The sequence below is a fragment of the Geotrypetes seraphini genome, chromosome 2 (assembly GCF_902459505.1).
Source record: "Geotrypetes seraphini chromosome 2, aGeoSer1.1, whole genome shotgun sequence".
Taxonomy (NCBI): Eukaryota; Metazoa; Chordata; class Amphibia; order Gymnophiona; family Dermophiidae; genus Geotrypetes; species Geotrypetes seraphini.
The window spans coordinates 391716888-391732454 of NC_047085.1; the positions used below are offsets into that span (position 1 = coordinate 391716888).

General features: G+C 45.7%; 1 protein-coding gene across 13 annotated transcripts in view; it reads left to right on the forward strand.

The window, feature by feature from the left end:
- Positions 1–6379, forward strand: part of HNRNPA2B1 (heterogeneous nuclear ribonucleoprotein A2/B1) — a 206296-nt gene extending 199917 nt beyond the window's left edge. For all 13 annotated transcript variants that reach the window (XM_033930799.1, XM_033930801.1, XM_033930797.1 and 10 more), the window contains one exon: positions 6123–6379. The gene's annotated coding sequence lies outside the window, so the exon portion shown is untranslated. The remainder of the gene's footprint in view (positions 1–6122) is intronic.
- Positions 6380–15567: the final 9188 nt, after the last annotated feature.

Here is a 15567-nt window from a genome sequence, read left to right on the forward strand (position 1 = left end):
TGGTGGTTATTATTAGATCAGAACAGAATTGTACTGTCAGATTTTTCCCACTTCCTGCCTTCTAGTTATGACTTTCGGATGTAGCGGTATATAAGAAATAAATTACATTACATTACATTACATTGCTACTTGTTGGGCAGGAGCAGTTCCCAGGGAAGGAGATGGAGTTGAAAAGTTGATTGACAGAAAAATAAGCTAATAACTACATGGAGCTTGTTTTCTTTATCTTAATAATTACACTTAGAGCAGGGGTGCACGTTCTGTCTTTTAGGACTGCAAACAGGTAAAGCTTTTAGAGTATCCCCAATGGATATACAGGAGAAAAGAACTGCATGTTCAACTGGGTTCTTTGCTCCAGAGTCCAGTTGAGCTGATTGCAAGGGAAGCCACAAACAGCTGAGTCTGCAGCTTCACAGAGTCTTGCCAGCTCAGCTAATTGTGGATTCCTTTGTGATCAGCTCAACCGGATTCCGGAGCAAAGAAAGACACCCCCCCCCCCCCCGCTTCCTCCCCCAATGTCATTCTCTACATCTGATCCCATCCACACAAGCCTTGAATAGTTTTAAACTGAACTTATTTTTTTTAAGTATAAAAAAAAACAATATTCTGTGCAATTGTCATTTTATAAATCAAAGTTCTGGCTGCTGAACTAGACAAAGAGATGTTCAGCTGACAGGACTTTGTTTATAAATTTTTATCAACACAACTAATACTACTTTATCCTAAAGCAAAAAAAGAAAATAAATAGAAATTTTTTTTCTACCTTTGTTGTGTGGTTTCTGCTTTCCTCATCTACTCATTCAATTCCTTCTATCCAATGTCTACCTTATCTCTGCCTCTTCCATTTGCTCTGTTAATTCTGCCCTCATAGTGCTGAGCAACCAGCATCTCCTCCTGGCACTATCAACAAAGTTGTGAGTATATGTTTTATTTGCACTTTTCTGGTTGTAGTGGAGCTGCGGTTCGGTGTGAGTCTACAAAAGGAATATGTTTTTCTATAAAACGCTATATTTTGTAGAGTTGTGGAAATGGTTTAGTGACTGACAAGTAACTTTACATTTGTATGAAGTTTACTCAGTAAAGGGCTTTGGGTGTATGGATAGAGCTCAGTTGACAGAACAAGTGCTTTCCTGCGTGTTGTAGGCACGTGCTTGTTTTCATACTCTGGCAGCAGCACCACAGCGGTAGTGGGATTTCTCCCCGAGGCGGACTCTGCTTAGCAGTTCCTGTGGCCGGGTAGAGGTAAATATTTGGACGGCTCTGGGTGTGTTCTTCACATAGCTGGTTACTGACTGAGCGCGAGGCGTGCGCTTATTTTCCTAAGTTGAGAACGAAGCAGCATTCATTTATTTCTCTCCAGTGTTCATTTTAAGCATTTTATACCATGACAGTGGGAAAAATATTTTAATGGTTGGCTCTGGATAGGTTTTTAATGCATTGTTGATAGAGCCAGCTCATTTCAGCATGAAACATGCACGCGCTTGGGTCTCCGGCGCTAGCGGGAGCACCGCAACGTTCACAGAGTTTATTTTGCAGCTGACTTAGATCACTATTCCGCGGCTTCCCTGTTTTTGGGGTTCTACGCGTCAAGGAGTGTTTCAACAGCTGAGCAAGATGAGTTCTATAGGATTAGGTGACACATTGACGAAATGGGTTAGGAACTGGCTTGGTGGTAGGCTTCAAAGGGTAGTGGTGAATGGCACCCCCTCAGAAATGACGGAGGTGATCAGTGGAGTTCCACAGGGCTCGGTCTTGGGACCGACCCTATTCAACATCTTTATAAGAGACTTGGCAGAAGGGCTTCGAGGTAAAATAGCATTATTCGCCGATGACGCCAAACTAAGTAATGTAGTGGGCAAATGCACAACGGACGAAGATTCAATGCCCGACAACATGATGCACAACCTACTCCTACTGGAGCGCTGGTCTAGGACCTGGCAACTTAGCTTCAATGCCAAAAAATGCAAAGTCATGCACCTAGGCAACCATAATCCATACAAGACTTATACCCTTAATGGTGAGATCCTAACAAGAACGGTAGCAGAACCGGACTTGGGGGTGATCATCAGTGAGGACATGAAGGCTGCCAGTCAGGTAGAGCAGGCCTCATCCAAGGCAAGACAGATCCTAGGTTGCATACGCAAGGGTTTCGTAAGCCGGAAGTCATTATGCCATTGTATAGATCCATGGTGAGGCCCCACTTGGAATACTGTGTGCAATTCTGGAGGCCACATTATCGCAAAGATGTGCTGAGATTGGAGTCGGTTCAGAGAAGGGCCACCCGGATGGTCTCGGGACTCAAAGATTTCCCATACGAAGAACGGTTAGACAAACTGCAGCTATACTCGCTGGAGGAGCGCAGAGAGAGGGGGGACATGATCGAGTATCTCACGGGCCGCATCGAAGCGGAAGAAGATATCTTCTTTTTCAAGGGACCCATGGCAACAAGAGAGCATCCGTGGAAAATCAGAGGCGGGAAACTACGAGGTGACACCAGGAAATTCTTTTTCACCGAAAGGGTGGTTGATCGTTGGAATAGTCTTCCACTGCAGGTGATTGAGGCCAGCAGCGTGCCTGATTTTAAGGCCAAATGGGATCGACACGTGGGTTCTATTCACTAGGCAAAGGTAGGGGAGGGTCATCAGGGTGGGCAGACTAGATGGGCCGTGGCCCTTATCTGCCGTCTATTTCTATGTTTCTAATATAATTTGGTGGCTCAGCGAGATTAATCTTTTCAAACGCATGCCTCGGTCTTTGCTGGACTGGCTCAAATTCACCCAGGCTGTCGGGTTGGGGGGCTCAGTGCCTCAGCGCAAGGAGTCTGGTATTAGGAGACTCAGTACTCGTTCATTCTTCTGGACTGAAGCATGGTCAGGCTACCGTTTCAGACCATTCCTCCGGAATGACGATAAAGGTCTTTTAGGACAGTGTTATGACAGTGGTATTTCAGGACAGTGTTATGACAGTAGTATTTCTCTACAGCCAGGAAAGTACGTGATGTACTCAGTTGATGAGTAAAGTAATGGTTCTACTTCAGTGGGTGGAATCTCATCTTCCTCTTCTGTCAGTGCATCATTTTACAGGACAGGAAAAGGGTTTAGATAGACTTTCTCACCACAAAATCTGAGCATGGACCGTCTATTGTATGTTAAAATGTACAGCTCTATGTACGTCTTTCAGCGCTTTAGAAATAATAAATAGTAGTAGTAAAATCTTCTACATCCTGGAAATTGGGAACTATTTGCTCAGGCGTTCCAGCTCTTTGTATAAAGGTGAGATCTGCTAGAACTAGATCTCATGGCCTCGTCTCGAAATTCAAAGCTTCCTAGCTTCTTCAGCAGACGCAGGGAGTGGCAGTCAGAGGGGGTAGCAGCGTTGCTTCTTTCTCGCCTCTGGTTTCTCTTTTTAAGTATTTTCCCCTGGCTGATGATTGGATGGACTTGCCATCTCAAGCTCACTTTCAGGGTACAGTAATTAGAGAATCTCCTGATTGGCTGCGCCATCCTTGCTATGCGGATCTGATGAGTCTTTCGACGGCCGAACTGTTCAGACTCCTGGTATCTCCGGATTTACTCACCTAGGGTCAGATCAACATGGATATTCGTCCTATTTTGGTATTACGACCTAGCTTATGAAAAGTCATGGCTGATGTGTAAGGGTTATACGAAGTAGGTTATTTCTTCTCTTCTCCAGGTGATACAGACGTGTTCACCTGTGGCTTATGCTTCCGTTTGGAGGCTTTTCCTTTCTTGGGTACTTCTCAACATTGGCACCCTTCCAGAGTTCTATGATTTATATTCTTTCTTTTTTGGCACAAGCATATTGCCAAGGGCTTAGAGTTCAATTCCCTTCAGCTTCAAGTGGCAATCTTAGCTTGTTACAAGGGCTAGGTATCTCGCTCTTCACTTCTCAGCTTCATGTAGTTCAGTTCCTAAAAGGAGTACAGTATATTCATACACCTCTTAAGAAGCCCTGTCCAGAGTACAGTCTTAAGATACTTCTTCGCAGTTTACAGAAGGCTTCATTTCAACCTTGTCTTTGAGACTCTAAAAGGCTGTGACGTTGAACACGGTGTTTCTTGTGGCCATGGCTTCAGCTTGGCGATTTTCAGAGTTGCAGGCCTTGAACGGCGGGGATTCTTATTTCTTATTTACAAATTCTGGGGTGTCAGTTCGGACGGTACCACAATTTCTTTCTAAGGTGATGTCATCCTTTTTTTTATGCCACTCTCACTTTTCCTTCCTTCCTGGGAGGAGGAATTGGGGAGGCGAGCTTAGAGTGCTTAGCATTCTCTGCAATCTGTAGGTTTCTAACGACTTTTAGTCATTTAGATCTCCTCTTTGTATTCAAGAGATGCGACAAACGTATGGTAGCATCCAAAGCCTCCATCGTTCGAAGGGTCCAGGAGGACATTCTTTACGTTTACTTGATGGAAGGGAAGCGGTTGGCAGAAGAACTTCATGACCATTCAGCCAGAGCAATGGCAGCTACTTGGACATAGTCCTGAAGTTTTTTCCTTGGAGGAGTTTGTTATGCGACTACATGGTCTTCCAAGAATACTTTATCTCAGCATTACCGGTTGGATGTGGGGGGCGCCTGCGGAGGCAGCGATTAGTGCTTCAGTTGTTGCGGAGGCAGCATTTGCTTCCCACCCAGATTGAGGATTGCTTTGCTACATCCTATTGGTCTCTGGATTCATCTGCTGCTGTTGCTTAGGAAGGAAAAATTATGTTCTTACCTGTTAATTTTCTTTCCTTTAGACACAGCAGATGAATCCAGAGCCCACCCTTTCTGGATATTGACAGTCTGTTTTTTCTTTTGCAACTTTTGAAGTCTGTTATTATTGATAGTTGTATTCTGTATTATTACCTTTTGAAATTTGTTATGGGAAAGAAGTTTTTTACATGCTAAGCATATTGATGGTTACGGATGCTTGGGCAAGGAGCAATACTGAAGATGCAGGAGGTGTGCCAGCCAATAGGACCAACTGTTAATCAGTTTCTCTATCTCCACCTGCTGGTAGATGTGTGTTATCTCATTGGTCTCTGGATTCATCTGATGCCATCTCTACCTCCCCCCCCACCACCACCACACACACACACACACAATTGGTCTGGCACCCATCTTCTTCCCTCCACTCCCTCCATAGTCTGGCATCTGTCTTCTTTCCTTCCAGCATCTTCTTCCCACTCTGTTCCCCATTTTTCTTCAGCATCTTCTCCCCACTCTCACTTGCCCATTTCCCTTCAGCGTCTGTTTCTTTCCATTCCCCCCTTCCCTCTCTCCACCCTCCTGTGTCTGTTCCTTTCCACCACTCCACTCCCTTCCCTCTCCACTACCCTTCAGCACCCCTCAAGCGGTCCGAGCATCTCCCTCCCTCTTACCTTCATGGCGCCTTTTAATTTACAGTACAATTTGTTCACGCCATCAGAGCCTGCCTGAAGTTGCATGCGTCTGCGGGCGGAAAGTTTCTCTGATGCAACTTCCAGTTGCATCAGAAAAGAAGCTTCCGCCCGCAGACACGCAACTTCAGGCAGGCTATGGCGGCTTGAACAAATTACACTGTAAAGTAAAACGCACCACAAAGGTAAGAGGGAGGGAGGGAGATAGATGCAGCTGGTAGGAAGGAGGGGAGGGGGCCCCGCACATGATCAGTGACTGTGTGCATTCCCTCCCTTAACTGCGGAGACAAGGTCATTCACTGCTCCACGGGGCAAGAACCAGAAGACCTTGAGCATGCGCAGATGCTCAAGGCTCAGGCAAGAGGCAGGAACTTCTGGCACCGGCACGTCCTGTGGACTGTGTGCCAGTGCCAGATGGAGTAAGACTGAATGCTGTTTGGGCAGGGGAGTAGGGGGTGCCGGTTTTCAGGGGGGGGGAGGAAGCAGCACCGCTGGCCATGGGGGGGAACGTATCATGCGAGTTTCCCTTACTTCCTATGGGGAAACTTGCTTTGATATAAGAGTAATTTGGTTTGCAAGCATGCTTCTGGAACAAATTATGCTCGTAAACCAAGGTTCCATTGTAGTTGCGAATGCATAATTTGAGTCTTGTAATGTGTTCTTAGTCATTCAAGATGTATATTTGAAGTAATTCGCTTTTTTTTTTCTCCCACTTGGCAGGCTGATGTCAGAACTGGCATATCAAGAAGCACTATTTTCAAAACTGTAAACTAATATAAGCTTGAAGTGGAAGGAATGAATAATCCAGAACATTTGAACAGAAATTCTGAAAACTATTAAAATATAAAATGTGATCTACACAGATAAATATTTTTTTACATTACCTTATTTTTAATTAAAAAAAAAATTGCCAATGTGCATTGCTTTTATGATTTTTATAATAAAATGTTTACACTTTGTGTAATTGCATACTTGCATTCAGTATACCTCGTTTATATAATTTAATGAAAGATTCGATTCTGCTTCAGTTTCAAATGCATTAACATTCCCTGGTTGCTGAGAAAAAGCTTCCCTACCTAGTCATTTTTGGTCCTCTATGGCTTTCCTTGATAAAATCAAATTGAAACAATTATGGAACACACTTAAGTTTCGGAAGTTTGTTCATATGCTTTGGCATTGATGAAGAATGCTGCAGAAAATAGTCCATTATTGGCTAATGAAGAATCCCTCTTGAATGGGCTGACAAGTCTGAAACTGAACATATGTGTAGAATGCTTACCTGAGTGTATGGGACCAGTTGATACTAGGTACTGTTTCTGAACTGACCAGAAGAAAATTAGTGATGGCTAGTTATATGACGTAAGTTTTGTGAGAAGCTGGTTTTGAACTGCTGTTCAATGGCATAAAACAAGATGCGCAATATTCAAACCTCATTTTTGGAGATGTTAAACCTAGGTATCTAAAAACTTTCTCCTTGCATCCAGTGTGTTAAGATCAGGCATGTGAAAATGTCAGGCCTGATGTGAAAATGTCATTATCCCAGGAAAAATATAATTTCTTTATAATGTCACTGGGGTACTAATAGTTAAATATTAGTGGAAGTCAGAAAAATATTAGAGTTCAAATAAAAGAACTGTCTTCTCATTCAAATTGGTAACCAAACTTCAGGATTGCAACTGTCACGTTTGAAAGTCACTCAGAGGTATAGAGTTCTTCAAGAAGAGAGTTGCGCCCCCTAGTGATGAACCAAAGTATATTTTTCAGTCGTTGCAACTTTATTAGTGCTGCTAACGCTCCAAGTTTGATTACAAAAGTAAATAAATAAATAAATGTCTTTACAGTCTTTCAAACACTTGTATGAAAATACTTTGTTTTTCTTATCTTTACAAATCTTTTCAAATGAACATCCCAGGACAAGCAGGCAGGTATTCTCACTAATGGGTGAAGTGATCCAACGGAGCCCCGATGTGGACGTCTCACAAGCAGTCTTGCTTGAAGAAACTCAAAATTTCGAGTCGCCCGCACCGCGCATGCGCGTCTCCTCAGTTCTTACTTTTCCGCGGAGCCGAGAAGTCCGTCTTCGACTCTGCGTGAAGTTTTTTCACTTGTGCCTTCTAAAGTCCGCGGTTTTGGGTTCTTTTTCTCTTAATCGCTGATTTTCGTCATTCTTTATTGTTTTTAAAAAAAAAAAAAATTCTTCCGTTCGACCGGGCAGGCCACGTGGATCTTGCGACGGAGCTTTTCCGGCCTATGTCCTGGCCTATCACTGGTTTTAAAAAGTGTGCCAAGTGCCAGCGTGCGACTTCGCTAATGGACCCTCATCGACGCTGTCTTCGGTGTCTCGGGCCTCAACACCTTCCAAAATCATGCCGGCCTTGCTCCACACTCACCGCACATGCTTTCAAGCGTCGTTGCGTCCTGTGGGAGTCACTGTTCATTGAGTACTCAGTGGACCCATCCTCATCGAAGGGACCCTCGCCTTTGACCTCACACACCAGTCTCCCACCTCTGCGGCCTCGAGTCTCCTCAAGCCTGCTTCGTTTGTGCTGGCTCAGACTCTAGCGCCTGCTGCGATACCTTCCTCGGTCTCTTCAGGTCAGCACAGCAGCCCATTCCATCTGTAGTGGTAAAAGGGCCCAAGGCTTCCAAGCCCAAGCACTCACACACTGCCTCCAAGGAGCACGAGGCCCGTGCAGGTGGTCCCATTGTTGGTGCGGATCCATCCTTGCCGGCCTCATTCCAGACCTTACTGGAGAAGGAATTCATCGAGCTCTTCACCACCATGGGGCCCAAGCTTCTCTCCCAAATCCAGCCTGGGCACTCGGAGGCCTCCCGCGAGGTCGAGCCGCCTCCGGTGCCTCAGCGATACACACACTCTCAACAGGGAGCAGAGTCTCTGCGAGTGTCTGGTCTGGCATCGATGCATGCGTCGCAAGGAGCAGAGTCTTTGCGAGTTCCTCTATTGGAGCCGAAACCAGGGCTCAAGTTTCTTGGGGCGAGCCCAGCCAACCACCTCTGCTTCGATCAACCACTTCCAGCCCCATCCACTCTGCGGGCCTCAGCGAAGACCCACTCGCTTCGTCCATCGAGGCCAGTTTCCAAGCACAGTTCGCATCATCGTTCGAGGCATTCATCGAGGCACTCTTCCAGGCATGCCTCGCCTCATCAGAAGCAGCCTTTTCTTGAGTATTCACCACCGGCTACTTCACCCCCTCCGATGCCGGAACTTGAGGACACTGGGGTCTTTATCACCACCACGATCCCCGTCCTCATTGGATCCAGAGGCCTCGATGTCCTCGAGTCCCTCTCGGGGCCCTGAATTGGCTGACCAGCTGTCCTTCTCCTCGTTCCTCCGGCAGATGGCAACTGATTTAGACATACACCTGGACACAGGGTCTAAATATTTGAAGGAATACCTGGAGACTATGCACCTTCCTCAACCTCCAGCTGAATCCCTCAAGCTTCCCTTACACAAGCTGCTGGACCAGACCTTTGTGCAGTGCCTTGAAACACCTTATTCATCCCCTCCGTGCTGGGAAAATTGGATGCCAGGTACCGCACGGTTCACCACAAAGGATTTGATGGCTCCCAACTCTCCCATCAATCCCTTTTGGTGGAGTCCTCACTGAAGCGGTCTCACACCTCCCAGGTCTACGCCATCGTTCCAACTGGTAGGGAGGGCAAGACCATGGACCGATTTGGCAGGAGAATTTATCAGAACTCCATGATGACTTCCAGAGTTCTGAATTATAACTTCCATTTCATCACATATTTTGAATTCTTCCTGTCGGTACTCCAGAAGTTCATGCCCTATCTGGACCCCAGAGCACAGTTTGAGTACCAGGAGGTTCTGGCCTCGTTGTCCCAACTCCAGCTTCAATTGATGTAGTCCTTCTACGATGCCTTCGAGCTCTCGGCTCGGGCTACAGCATGCTCGGTGGCCATGCGCTGGCTGGCGTGGCTCAGGACCATCGACATGGACCCCAATCTCCAGGACAGGCTTGCCAATGTGCCATGCGCTGGTACCGACCTCTTCGATGAGTCCATCGAGGCGGCAACCAAGAAGCTCTCAGACAACGAAAAGTCTTTTCAGTTCATCCTGCGTCCGAAGCCCAAGCCTGCTCCTCCTCATTCATCACGCCCGTTGATTTACCAGTGGCGTTATCCTCCGAAACAGGCTCCACCCATCCGACAGCCTGTGAACAGGCAGCATTCCCTAAAGCAGCTTCAGAAGCCTCAACCATCAAGGTCCCTAAGGCTCCTCAGCCCTTTTGACTGTCTCATAGAGGGCATAACATCTGTCGTTCTTCCATTCTCAGTTGCTGCACCGATTGGAGGTTGTCTCCATCACTTTTACCACTGATGGACGACTATCACCATTGACCTATGGGTCCTCTCCATCGTCAAGGAGGGATACTCTCTTCAGTTCCATCAAGTTCCTCCAGAACACCCTCCCAGAGAGTTTCCTTCTAATTTGACCCAGACCGCCCTTCTTCAGGAAGCCCAGGCCTTGTTGCAGCTCGGGGCTGTCGAGCCGGTTCCTTTGTCACAACAGAACAAGGGTTTCTACTCCCGGTACTTCCTTGTTCCGAAGAGGACAGGCGATCTGCACCCCATTTTGGATCTCAGGGTGCTCAACAAATTCCTGGTCAAAGAAAGATTTTGCATGTTGACCCTAGCATCCCAGTATCCCCTCATCAAGCAGAATGACTGGTTATGCTCTCTGGATCTCAAGGAGACCTACACTCACATTCCCATTCACCCGGCCTCCCGCCAATACCTCAGATTCAGGGTGGGATATCTTCATCTTCAATACCGAGTGCTCCCCTTCGGCCTGGCCTCATTACATAGTCTTCACCAAGTTGCCTGGTAGTAGTGGCCGCAGCACTCAGGAACCATGGCCTCCACGTGTTCCCCTACCTGGACGACTGGCTCATCAAGGATTCAACATCTCAGGGAGTCGTCCTCGCGACCCAGAAGACGATTTGGTTGCTGCAGCATCGGGGATTCGAGATAAACTTCCCAAAATCCTATCTTCAGCCCTCCCAGACTCTCCCCTTCATCGGAGCTGTCCTGGACGCTACCCAACTTAGAGAGTTCCTCCCTCCTCCGTGCCGGGAAGCTCTCCTCTACCTCTGTCACTCGGTGTCCTCCCGCCCGTCCATCTCGGCGAGACACATGATGATCCTTCTAGGCCACATGGCCTCTACAGTTCACCTCAGGATTCCTCAGTGGACCCTGGCATCTCAGTGGACGCAGGTGTCCGACCCTCTGTCTCGACACATCCAGGTCACTCCTTCTTTGCAACAGTCTCTTCGTTGGTGGATGCTATCCTCCAATCTATCCAGAGGTTTACTATTCACCGCGCCCCATCACCAGAAAGTCCTCACGACCGACTCGTCAATTTATGCTTGGGGGGCTCATTTGGACAGCCTCAGCACCCAGGGTTACTGGACCAGCACGGACCGCCAGTGCCACCTCAATCTCCTGGAACTCAGGGCGATCTTCAACGCTCTCAATGCCTTTCAATATCTGATTCACGACCAGGTTGTCCTCATTCATATCAACAAACAGGGAGGGACGGGATTGGCCTCCCTCGGCCAGGAAGCTCTGAAAGTGTGGGATTGGGCGATTCTCCACAACACCTTAAAGCTGTCTACATTCAGGGGGCGGACAACTTGAGTCACCTTCTGCAACCGCACGAATGGGCTCTTCACTCCACGCTCCTTCATCAGATCTTTACTCAGTGGGGAACGCCTCAGATAGACCTCTTCGCGGCCCCCTCCCCAACTTCAAACTGCCTCAGTTCTGCTACCGGATCTACACTCCTCAGCGCCTCGAGGCAGATGCGTTTCTTCTGGACTGGACGAATCTCTTCCTATATGCGTTTCCTCCATTCCCTCTCATTCAGAAGACTCTAGCCAAGCTGAAGTCAGACTGGGCCACCATGATTCTTCAACTCAGCTCCAGGGAGCCATACCTGTTTTTCCCTCGCTACTTACACAGCATCAGGGATCTCTGCTTCATCCCAACCTGCAGTCTCTACACCTGACAGCTTGGTTCCTCTCAACATAACTCCTCTCCAGTTTTCCCAACCTGTGCGAGACGTCTTGGAAGCTTCATGGAAGCCTGTCACTCAACAATGCTACCACCAAAAGTGAACCAGATTTTCTACTTGGTGTTTCTCTCATCATCATGAGCCACAACACTCCTCCTTGTCTTCGGTTTTGGACTATTTTCTGCACCTTTCTCATTCTGGCCTCAAATCTACATCGATACGAGTCCATCTTAGTGCAATTGCTGCTTTCTATCAGCAGCTTCAAGGGAAACCTCTCTCTGCTCATCCTGTGGTTTCCAGATTCATGAAAGGACTTTTCCATGTCAATCCTCCTCTCAAACCGCCTCCAGTGGTTTGGGACCTCAGTGTTCTTTCTCAACTCATGAAACCTTCCTTTGAACCACTTCACAAGGCTCATCTGAAGTATCTCACCTGGAAAGTTGTCTTCCTCATTGGTCTCACTTCTGCTAGACGAGTCAGTGAGCTCCAAGCCTTGGTAGCTGATCCACCTTTTACAGTGTTCCATCATGACAAGGTGGTGCTTCGCACTCATCCCAAATTCCATCCTAAAGTTGTTTCGGAATTTCATCTCAACCAATCCATTGTTCTTCCAGTGTTTTTCCAAAGCCTCATTCTCACCCTGGAAAATCAGCTCTTCATACTCTGGACTGTAAGCGTGCTTTGGCTTTCTACCTGGAACGCACCAAACTGCACAGAACTGCTCCTCAACTTTTCATCTCCTTTGATCTGAACAAGTTGGGGCCTCCTATCTCTAAGCACACCATCTCCAACTGGATGGCGACTTGTATCTCTTTCTGCTATGCCCAGGCTGGATTACCCCTTCACAGCCCATAAAGTCTGAGCAATGGCAGCTTCTGTGGCTTTCCTCAGATCTACACCTATTGAGGAAATTTGTAAGGCTGCTACTTGGTCCTCCATTCATACTGGGCTGAAGGGGGAGAGAAAAATGGGTGGATGATGGATGGGGTGACAGGGTGTAGAAAGGAGGGGCAGATGCTGGATAGAAGGGGAGCAGAGGGAAATTCTGAATGATGAGAGAAAAAGATGATAGAATTAATGACAGACTAGGAAATAAGTGGCATAAGAGCCAGAGTGAGGGAAAGAAATGGCAAGTTTGGGTAGACAGAGCAGACCATCCATGGGGCTTCAGAAAGCTGGATCATTCTGATAGCGGCTCTTCATCCTCACTTGCTGCAGTCCAAGATCCCAGGTTGCAGCTCCGGCTCAGCAGCCCTCACCATCCACCGATCCCCACTCAGCTCTGAGCCACAGATTGTGGCAGGCCTGGCAAAGTTAACTCATTTTGGGTTTGTCCCGGGAGGGGGGGGAGTCAGAGGAGGACTGTCCACCCGCTCTAGCCTGCACTTGACACCTCCCCACAAATCAGCAACAGTCTGTCACGTAGGCATGGAGCTCAGCATAAAGGCACACAGAGTCTGTGTGACTATGTGCTGAGATCACTGATTACTCCTTTTTAGCTCTTTTTTTCTGCCTCTCAACCCAGTGAAGTAAAGCAGAGTGCAAAATCGAGAGTGGATTCCTGTAGCTGCACATGTTTATGGGGAAATAACCCATCTGTATGTCTGCACCTATCTACTGGAAAGAGCTTACCAGGGTAAAAACAACTTTTTTATGCTCTTTACACAAGAAGCCAACAAACAGAAATAGGAGAACAAAGTCTGGGTTTTTTTCCTTGTTTTGAATTTCTATGGTGTTGGTAGAGTATGATTTTCAATCTTCTGTGTACTTCATTGATGTGTAATATATTTTAAAAAATGAAATGGGCAGGCAAATTATAATTTCTCCCTAAATCCAACAAGGTTTCTCTCTAGTGCTATTTTGACCTCCATTTTCAAGTTTTGAGTTATTCAAGTTTTGGCTTTTTGTTATTCACACTGCACATAGCAAAGTTAAGACTTGTACCTATATACATCACAGGATCTAAGTCTGTGGATTCCAAAAATCCCCACTCTCAGAGGCTGCCCTGATCTAATTTTATGGTGAGTGCTAAGAGTAGAATTATGCCTATGAAGATATTGGGTACTGATTTATTGTTAGTTATGATTAAGAAAAGATGCAATTGTTATTGTTTTGTTTTTACACACTCAAATACTTTTAAAAACTACAGCTTTAAAGACACTTGGAGGACCCATAGGCTTTATTTAAGTATATGGAACACAATACAGAACCACTGCTCATTTCTTTATATTAACACTACTGTTCATAGTGCTGCATTAATAACATTGAATAGTCTATGAACAGGAGATAACCGATTTTATTAAAAAAAAAAAAAAGAAGAATGGGAGCAAAGCACCCTAAAACAAGACGCATTGTTTTTTAAACCAAATTACCTTGTGCAGTTCTGAATTGCTCTGTTTCCAAATCAGTGTTTTTTGTGCACATAAGATAAGAATATTAAGCAAAGTACAGATTGAATAGTGGGTAGACACTACACTAAAAGATTTAAATGGCTGAAAGAGGCTCCTGGCTGATTAAATCACTTATCCAGGGCTAGCTGCAAATATTCAGTGGCTTTTGACATGTTAAGTGTTGCTGAATATTCACAGTGCCAGCTAACTTGTAGGTGTGCCATTGGCATTTATGTGGTTAAGTGCTGATATTCAGCCCTTAACTAAAGATAGGCCAGTTTTTTATGCATCCCAGTTTAGGTGCTTATACAGTTCAGGGCTGAATATTGCACTTAACCACATATGTTTTAGCAGCTAACATCTAAGCAGCTATTCCAATGCCAGTGCTCAAATTTAGCTTGGCATTGAATATCTAGGACTACAGCCAGTGCCAGTTATAGATGTTGGCAGCTATATATCTAGCTATATGCTAGACAAACTAATCATGTGCATTGCCTTTCCATTTTTCAAATAATTTTGAGTTTAGGGGGCTTAGATTGTACTATTTATTTATTCAATTTTCTATACTGTGCTTCCAGGAGAGCTCAGAACAGTTTAGTCAGGTACTCAGGTCACAAGAAGCAATGTGGGTTTGAACCTACAACTACAGTGTACTGAGGCTGTCGCTTTTAACCACTGCTACACTTACTAGTTCCTTGGAAGTGTCAGTTAGGCTGTGGCTCAAATTCAGACTGGCAGTAACCACATATTAGGCCAGTTCCGAGTGGACAGATACCCATTTCAGAAAATCCAGAAGAGTTTGCATTACTGTGAATAGCCTCAATCAGGAAGCCAAAGCCAGATGTGTTCAGTACCTCTTAATTGCTCTACAACAGTATTCCCAAACTTTGTTGGCTCATGGTGCTATTAGTGAAAGGGTAAACTAATGACTAAAGCAATTCAAACACACTTGGATAGCCAAAGGCTACAAATCTCCATGCCCAGATGGTATAATAGTGGTATGTCTGCCACTAACTATTACATATAGGTGTACCTCACTAAAACCAATATAATGTTGCTGGTGAAGATTATGGATGAGCAGCTTGCCCTGATCTTGCACAATGTGATTAAGATCACTAGAGTGATACTTGGTGATGAATCTGCAGATAATTTTGATATCTAGTTAGTGGCTTTTGCTATATCACCATCCAAAAACATCAGGGCTGATATACAGACCACAACCATAACTCTCAAAACACATCAATGAGGAAAACAAAAGGGAAGGAGTAGCATAGCACAATAATATTTCCTTTGCACAACCAATAGTGAACACAGAGCAAATAAGTTCCCCAAAATGGAAAATCTAATGCTAGGACTATGTGTGCATCCTCTCAAAGAACCAAGTCTTAAGCATACCTTGAATTTCTTGTCAGATCTCTTAAAATGTAAGCAGGTGGAAAGTGGTTCCAAAGAGTAGGAGCCAGGTAGCGAAAAAGCCAGAGAATAAGATGAAATTAGTTGTATGACAGAAATAGAAGGAATGACCTTTAGCTTAATATTAGTAGTAGAGAATGACACGGTGACAAAATTCATCACCGTTCCCATAACCGCGGGAAATAATCCCATGTCATTTTCTAGTGTCTATTTCAACCTCAGTCCTACACCAGCATTCTTCAAAGAAAAGCTTGTGGGTCAGTGGTTGTGGCCATTCATACTCTGATTCTTCCCTCTTTCCTTA